This window comes from Camellia sinensis, chromosome 13 (genome assembly GCF_055761805.1).
Source record: "Camellia sinensis isolate YWXY chromosome 13, ASM5576180v1, whole genome shotgun sequence".
NCBI classification, from domain to species: Eukaryota; Viridiplantae; Streptophyta; class Magnoliopsida; order Ericales; family Theaceae; genus Camellia; species Camellia sinensis.
The window spans coordinates 149,291,114-149,298,613 of NC_138973.1; positions in this window are offsets into that span (position 1 = coordinate 149,291,114).

Sequence of the window (7,500 nt, forward strand, 5' to 3'; positions counted from 1 at the left end):
AACTTTCGAGGGACATGCTTCTCGCAACAAGCTTCCACAAGGAAAGCACAGGCAACTCGTTCGCACGCCAAAGCCAACCAAATGGCAATTTAACCGAGGGACATGCATTTCGCAAGGCAACTTGTACAATTACCCGAGGGACATGGCATGCTTGCCAAGGCCGTGGCTTGGCATGCTTGCCAAGGCTGTGGCATGACATGCTGCTGGCCGAGGCCGTGGCAAGGCATGCTGATGGCCGAGGCCGTGGCAAGGCATGCTGATGGCCGAGGACGTGGCAAAGCATGCTGATGGCCGAGGCCGTGGCATGGCATGCCATGCTGCCGGCCAAGGCCGCGGCATGGCATGCTGCTAGCCAAGGCTTTGGCATGCCATGTTGCTGGGCAAGGCCGTGGCATGGCGTGCTGGTGGCCAAGGCCGTGGCATGACATGCTGGCCAAGGCCGGGGCATGGCAAGCTGCTGGCCAAGGTCGTGGCGTGGCACGCTGCTGGCCAAGGCCGGGGCATGGCACGCTGCTGGCCATGGCCGTGGCATGACAAGCTTGCCAAGGCCGGGGCATGGGATGCTGCTGGCCAAGGCCGTGGCATGACATGCTGCTGGCCAAGGCCGTGGCATGACATGCTGGCCAAGGCCGGGGCATGGCATGCTGCTGGCCAAGGCCGGGGCATGGCATGCTGCCGGCCAAGGCCGGGGCATGACATGCTTGCCAAGGCCAGGGCATGGCATGCTGCTGGCAAAGGCTTTGGCATGCCATGTTGTTGGCCAAGGCTGTGGCATGGCATGCTGGCCAAGGCCAACGTGCCACCGCCACCACCGCGGGCCGCCACTCGACGCATCCCGTGCTTGGCTATGTAGTTTCGATGCCACAAGCCAAGCGATGGCATGTGCCAAGCGCCCGCCTAGGCATAGGCGTGGCCTGTGGCCTGGCCATGCTGGCCAGCCTTAAGGGAGGTGCCCCCCCCTTATAATAGCCTGTTAAGCCCTTTTCAATCTGGCAGGAGGAAACATCAACCATGTTCGAGGAGTCATAATGGGGTTTTTTTAAAAAGTAATGGTTTTTTGCCAAAACTTTCAACATGAAAGTTGTAGGAAATAATTTAATACACCATAAAAAAAATTATAAAAAAATATTTGGCCACCGGAAATATTTTATTTTAATTTATTTCGATTTTAATACTCAAAAAATAATAAAAATTACTAAAAATACTCAAAAAATTCTAGAAAAATTCCAACAATTATAAGATGAGGCACTAGTAATTATAGTAATTTTTTTAATTATTTTTTTATTTTTTATTTATTTTATTATAATTTTTATGAGTAAATAAATAATTAGAAAGCCCGACGAACGTGCAAAAACTCTTAGAGAAACCGAGCAAGCATCGGATAGCTCGAATGCAAATAACAAACGCAACAGGCAACTTCCGAGGGACATACTTTTCCCAACAAGCTTCCACTGGGGAAAGCACTAGCAACGTGTTCGCAAGTCAAAGGCAAAAAAACGGCTATTACCCGAGGGACATGCATTTCGCAAGGCAACATATACGTAAGTCAAAGCCAAACCAAATGGCAATTACACGAGGGACAGGATTGCTTGCCAAGGGCGTGGCATGCGATGTTCTAGCCCAAGGCCAAGGCACGCCACGCTGCGGGACAGGGCCGTGGCAAGACATGCGGCTGGCCTTGGCCTTGGCATGGCATGCTGCTGGCTTTGGCTGGGCTGCGTTGGCCTTGGCATGGAATGTTGCTGGCTTCGGATGGGCTGCCTTGGCCTTGGCCTTGGCCTTGGAATGGCATGCTGCTGGCCTTGGCCTTGGCATGGCAAGCTGCTGGCTTTGGCTGGCCTGCCTTGGCCGTGGCATGGCATGCTGTTGGCCTTGGCCTTGGCATGGCATGCTGCTGGCTTTGGCTGGGCTGCCTTGGCTGTGGCACGGCATGCTGCTGGCCTTGGCCTTGGCATGGCATGCTGGTGGCTTTGGCTGGGCTGGCTTCGCCGTGGCATGGCATGTTGCTGGCCTTGGCCTTGGCCTGGCATGCTGCTGGCATTGGCTGGCCTGCCTTGGTCGTGGCATGGCATGCTGCTAGCCTTGGCCTTGGCATGGCATGCTGCTGGCTTTGGGTGGGCTGCCTTGGCCGTGGCATGGCATGCTGCTGGCCTTGGCCGTGGCGTGCCATGCTGCTGGCTTTGGCTGGGCTGCCTTGGTCGTGGCATGGCATGCTGCTGGCCTTGGCCTTGGCATGGCATGCTGCTGGCTTTGGCTGGGCTGCCTTGGCCGTGGCATGGCATGCTGTTGGCCTTGGCCTTGGCATGGCATGCTGCTGGCTTTGGCTGGGCTGCCTTGGCCGTGGCAAGGCATTCTGCTGGCCTTGGCCTTGGCATGGCATGATGCTGGCTTTGGCATGGCTGCCTTGGCCGGGGCATGGCATGCTGCGGGCCTAGGCCTTGGCATGGCATGCTACTGGGTTTGGCTGGGCTGCCTTGGCCGTGGCATGGCATGGTGCTGGCCTTGGCCTTGGCATGGCATGCTGCTGGCTTTGGCTGGGCTGCCTTGGCCGTGGCATGGCATGCTGCTGGCCTTGGCCTTGGCATGGCATGCTGCTGGCTTTGGCTGGGCTGCCTTGGCCGTGGCATGGCATGCTGCTGGCCTTGGCCTTGGCATGGCATGCTGCTGGCTTTGGCTGGGCTGCCTTGACCGTGGCATGGCATCCTGCTGGCCTTGGCCATGGCATGGCATGCTGCTGGCTTTGGCTGGGCTGCCTTGGCCGTGGCATGGCATGCCGCTGGCCTTGGCCATGGCATGGCATGCTGCTGGCTTGGGCTGGGCTGCCTTGGACGTGGCATGGCATGCTACTGGCCTAGGCCTTGGCATGGCATGCTGCTGGCTTTGGCTGGGCTGCCTTGGCCGTGGCATGGCATGCTGCTGGCCTTGGCCATGGCATGGCATGCTGCTGGCTTGGGCTGGCCTGCCTTGGCCGTGGCATGGCATGCTGCTGGCCTAGGCCTTGGCATGGCATGCTGCCGGCTTTGGCTGGGCTGCCTTGGCCGGGGCATGGCATGCTACTGGCCTTGGCCTTGGCATGGCATGCTGCTGGCCTTGGCCTTGGCATGGCATGCTGCTGGCTTTGGCTGGGCTGCCTTGGCCGTGGCATGGCATGCTGCTGGCCTTGGCCATGGCATGGCATGCTGCTGGCTTGGGCTGGGCTGCCTTGGCCGTGGCATGGCATGCTGCTGGCCTTGGCCTTGGCATGGCATGCTGCTGGCCTTGGCATTGCATGGCATGCTGCTGGCTTGGGCTGGGCTGCCTTGGCCGTGGCATGGCACGTTGCTGGCCTTGGCCTTGGCATGGCATGCTGCTGGCTTTGGCTGGGCTGCCTTGGCCGTGGCATGGCATGCCGCTGGCCTTGGCCTTGGCATGGCATGCTGCTGGCTTTGGCTGGGCTGCCTTGGCCGGGGCATGGCATGCTGCTGGCCTTGGCCATGGCATGGCATGCTGCGGGCATGGGCTGGGCTGCCTTGGCCGTGGCATGGCATGCTGCTGGCCTAGGCCTTGACATGGCATGCTGCCGGCTTTGGCTGGGCTGCCTTGGCCGTGGCATGGCATGCAGCTGGCCTTGGCCTTGGCATGGCATGCTGCTGGCTTTGGCTGGGCTGCCTTGGCCGTGGCATGGCATGCCGCTGGCCTTGGCCTTGGCATGGCATGCTGCTGGCTTTGGCTGGGCTGCCTTGGCCGGGGCATGGCATGCTGCTGGCCTTGGCCATGGCATGGCATGCTGCAGGCATGGGCTGGGCTGCCTTGGCCGTGGCATGGCATGCTGCTGGCCTAGGCCTTGGCATGGCATGCTGCCGGCTTTGGCTGGGCTGCCTTGGCCGTGGCATGGCATGCTGCTGGCCTTGGCCTTGGCATGGCATGCTGCTGGCTTTGGTTGGGCTGCCTTGGCCGTGGCATGGCATGCTGCTGGCCTTGGCCATGGCATGGCATGCTGCTGGCTTGGGCTGGGCTGCCTTGGCCGTGGCATGGCATGCGGCTGGCCTTGGCCATGGCATGGCATGCTGCTGGCTTTGGCTGGGCTGCCTTGGTCGTGGCATGGCATGCTGCTGGCCTTGGCCATGGCATGGCATGCTGCTGGCTTGGGCTGGGCTGCCTTGGCCTTGGCATGGCATGCTGCTGGCCTAGGCCTTGGCATGGCATGCAGCTGGCTTTGGCTGGGCTGCCTTGGCCGTGGCATGGCATGCTGCTCGCCTTGGCCTTGGCATGGCATGCTGCTGGCTTTGGCTGGGCTGCCTTGGCCGTGGCATGGCATGCTGCTGGCCTTGGCCATGGCATGGCATGCTGCTGGCTTGGGCTGGGCTGCCTTGGCCGTGGCATGGCATGCGGCTGGCCTTGGCCTTGGCATGGCATGCTGCTGGCTTTGGCTGGGGTGCCTTGGTCGTGGCATGGCATGCCGCTGGCCTTGGCCTTGGCATGGCATGCTGCTGGCTTTGGGTGGGCTGCCTTGGCCGTGGCATGGCATGCTTCTGGCCTTGGCCATGGCATGGCATGCTGCTGGCTTGGGCTGGGCTGCCTTGGACGTGGCATGGCATGCTGCTGGCCTAGGCCTTGGCATGGCATGCTGCTGGCTTTGGCTGGGCTGCCTTGGCCGAGGCATGGCATGCTGCTGGCCTTGGCCATGGCATGGCATGCTGCGGGCATGGGCTGGGCTGCCTTGGCCGTGGCATGGCATGCTGCTGGCCTAGGCCTTGACATGGCATGCTGCCGGCTTTGGCTGGGCTGCCTTGGCCGTGGCATGGCATGCGGCTGGCCTTGGCCTTGGCATGGCATGCTGCTGGCTTTGGCTGGGCTGCCTTGGCCGTGGCATGGCATGCCGCTGGCCTTGGCCTTGGCATGGCATGCTACTGGCTTTGGCTGGGCTGCCTTGGCCGGGGCATGGCATGCTGCTGGCCTTGGCCATGGCATGGCATGCTGCGGGCATGGGCTGGGCTGCCTTGGCCGTGGCATGGCATGCTGCTGGCCTAGGCCTTGGCATGGCATGCTGCCGGCTTTGGCTGGGCTGCCTTGGCCGTGGCATGGCATGCTGCTGGCCTTGGCCTTGGCATGGCATGCTGCTGGCTTTGGTTGGGCTGCCTTGGCCGTGGCATGGCATGCTGCTGGCCTTGGCCATGGCATGGCATGCTGCTGGCTTGGGCTGGGCTGCCTTGGCCGTGGCATGGCATGCGGCTGGCCTTGGCCATGGCATGGCATGCTGCTGGCTTTGGCTGGGCTGCCTTGGTCGTGGCATGGCATGCTGCTGGCCTTGGCCATGGCATGGCATGCTGCGGGCTTGGGCTGGGCTGCCTTGGCCTTGGCATGGCATGCTGCTGGCCTAGGCCTTGGCATGGCATGCTGCCGGCTTTGGCTGGGCTGCCTTGGCCGTGGCATGGCATGCTGCAGGCCTTGGCGTTGGCATGGCATGCTGCCGGCTTTGGTTGGGCTGCCTTGGCCGTGGCATGGCATGCTGCTGGCCTTGGAAATGGCATGGCATGCTGCTGGCTTGGGCTGGGCTGCCTTGGCCGTGGCATGGCATGCGGCTGGCCTTGGCCATGGCATGGCATGCTGCTGGCTTTGGCTGGGCTGCCTTGGTCGTGGCATGGCATGCTGCTGGCCTTGGCCATGGCATGGCATGCTGCTGGCTTGGGCTGGGCTGCCTTGGCCTTGGCATGGCATGCTGCGGGCCTAGGCCTTGGCATGGCATGCAGCCGGCTTTGGCTGGGCTGCCTTGGCCGTGGCATGGCATGCTGCTGGCCTTGGCCTTGGCATGGCATGCTGCTGGCTTTGGCTGGGCTGCCTTGGCCGTGGCATGGCATGCTGCTGGCCTTGGCCATGGCATGGCATGCTGCTGGCTTGGGCTGGGCTGCCTTGGCCGTGGCATGGCATGCGGCTGGCCTTGGCCATGGCATGGCATGCTGCTGGCTTTGGCTGGGCTGCCTTGGTCGTGGCATGGCATGCTGCTGGCCTTGGCCATGGCATGGCATGCTGCGGGCTTGGGCTGGGCTGCCTTGGCCTTGGCATGGCATGCTGCTGGCCTAGGCCTTGGCATGGCATGCTGCCGGCTTTGGCTGGGCTGCCTTGGCCGTGGCATGGCATGCTGCAGGCCTTGGCCTTGGCATGGCATGCTGCTGGCTTTGGTTGGGCTGCCTTGGCCGTGGCATGGCATGCTGCTGGCCTTGGAAATGGCATGGCATGCTGCTGGCTTGGGCTGGGCTGCCTTGGCCGTGGCATGGCATGCGGCTGGCCTTGGCCATGGCATGGCATGCTGCTGGCTTTGGCTGGGCTGCCTTGGTCGTGGCATGGCATGCTGCTGGCCTTGGCCATGGCATGGCATGCTGCTGGCTTGGGCTGGGCTGCCTTGGCCTTGGCATGGCATGCTGCGGGCCTAGGCCTTGGCATGGCATGCAGCTGGCTTTGGCTGGGCTGCCTTGGCCGTGGCATGGCATGCTGCTGGCCTTGGCCTTGGCATGGCATGCTGCTGGCTTTGGCTGGGCTGCCTTGGCCGTGGCATGGCATGCTGCTGGCCTTGGCCATGGCATGGCATGCTGCTGGCTTGGGCTGGGCTGCCTTGGCCGTGGCATGGCATGCGGCTGGCCTTGGCCTTGGCATGGCATGCTGCTGGCTTTGGCTGGGGTGCCTTGGTCGTGGCATGGCATGCCGCTGGCCTTGGCCTTGGCATGGCATGCTGCTGGCTTGGGCTGGGCTGCCTTGGCCGTGGCATGGCATGCGGCTGGCCTTGGCCTTGGCATGGCATGCTGCTGGCTTTGGCTGGGGTGCCTTGGTCGTGGCATGGCATGCCGCTGGCCTTGGCCTTGGCATGGCATGCTGCTGGCTTTGGCTGGGCTGCCTTGGCCGTGGCATGGCATGCTGCTGGCCTTGGCCATGGCATGGCATGCTGCTGGCTTGGGCTGGGCTGCCTTGGACGTGGCATGGCATGCTGCTGGCCTAGGCCTTGGCATGGCATGCTGCTGGCTTTGGCTGGGCTGCCTTGGCCGTGGCATGCCATGCTGCTGGCCTTGGCCATGGCATGGCATGCTGCTGGCTTTGGCTAGGCTGCCTTGGCCGTGGCATGGCATGCTGCTGGCCTTGGCCTTGGCATGGCATGCTGCTGGCTTTGGCTGGGCTGCCTTGGCCGTGGCATGGCATGCTGCTGGCCTTGGCCATGGCATGGCATGCTGCTGGCTTGGGCTGGGCTGCCTTGGCCGTGGCATGGCATGCGGCTGGCCTTGGCCTTGGCATGGCATGCTGCTGGCTTTGGCTGGGGTGCCTTGGTCGTGGCATGGCATGCCGCTGGCCTTGGCCTTGGCATGGCATGCTGCTGGCTTTGGCTGGGCTGCCTTGGCCGTGGCATGGCATGCTGCTGGCCTTGGCCATGGCATGGCATGCTGCTGGCTTGGGCTGGGCTGCCTTGGACGTGGCATGGCATGCTGCTGGCCTAGGCCTTGGCATGGCATGCTGCTGGCTTTGGCTGGGCTGCCT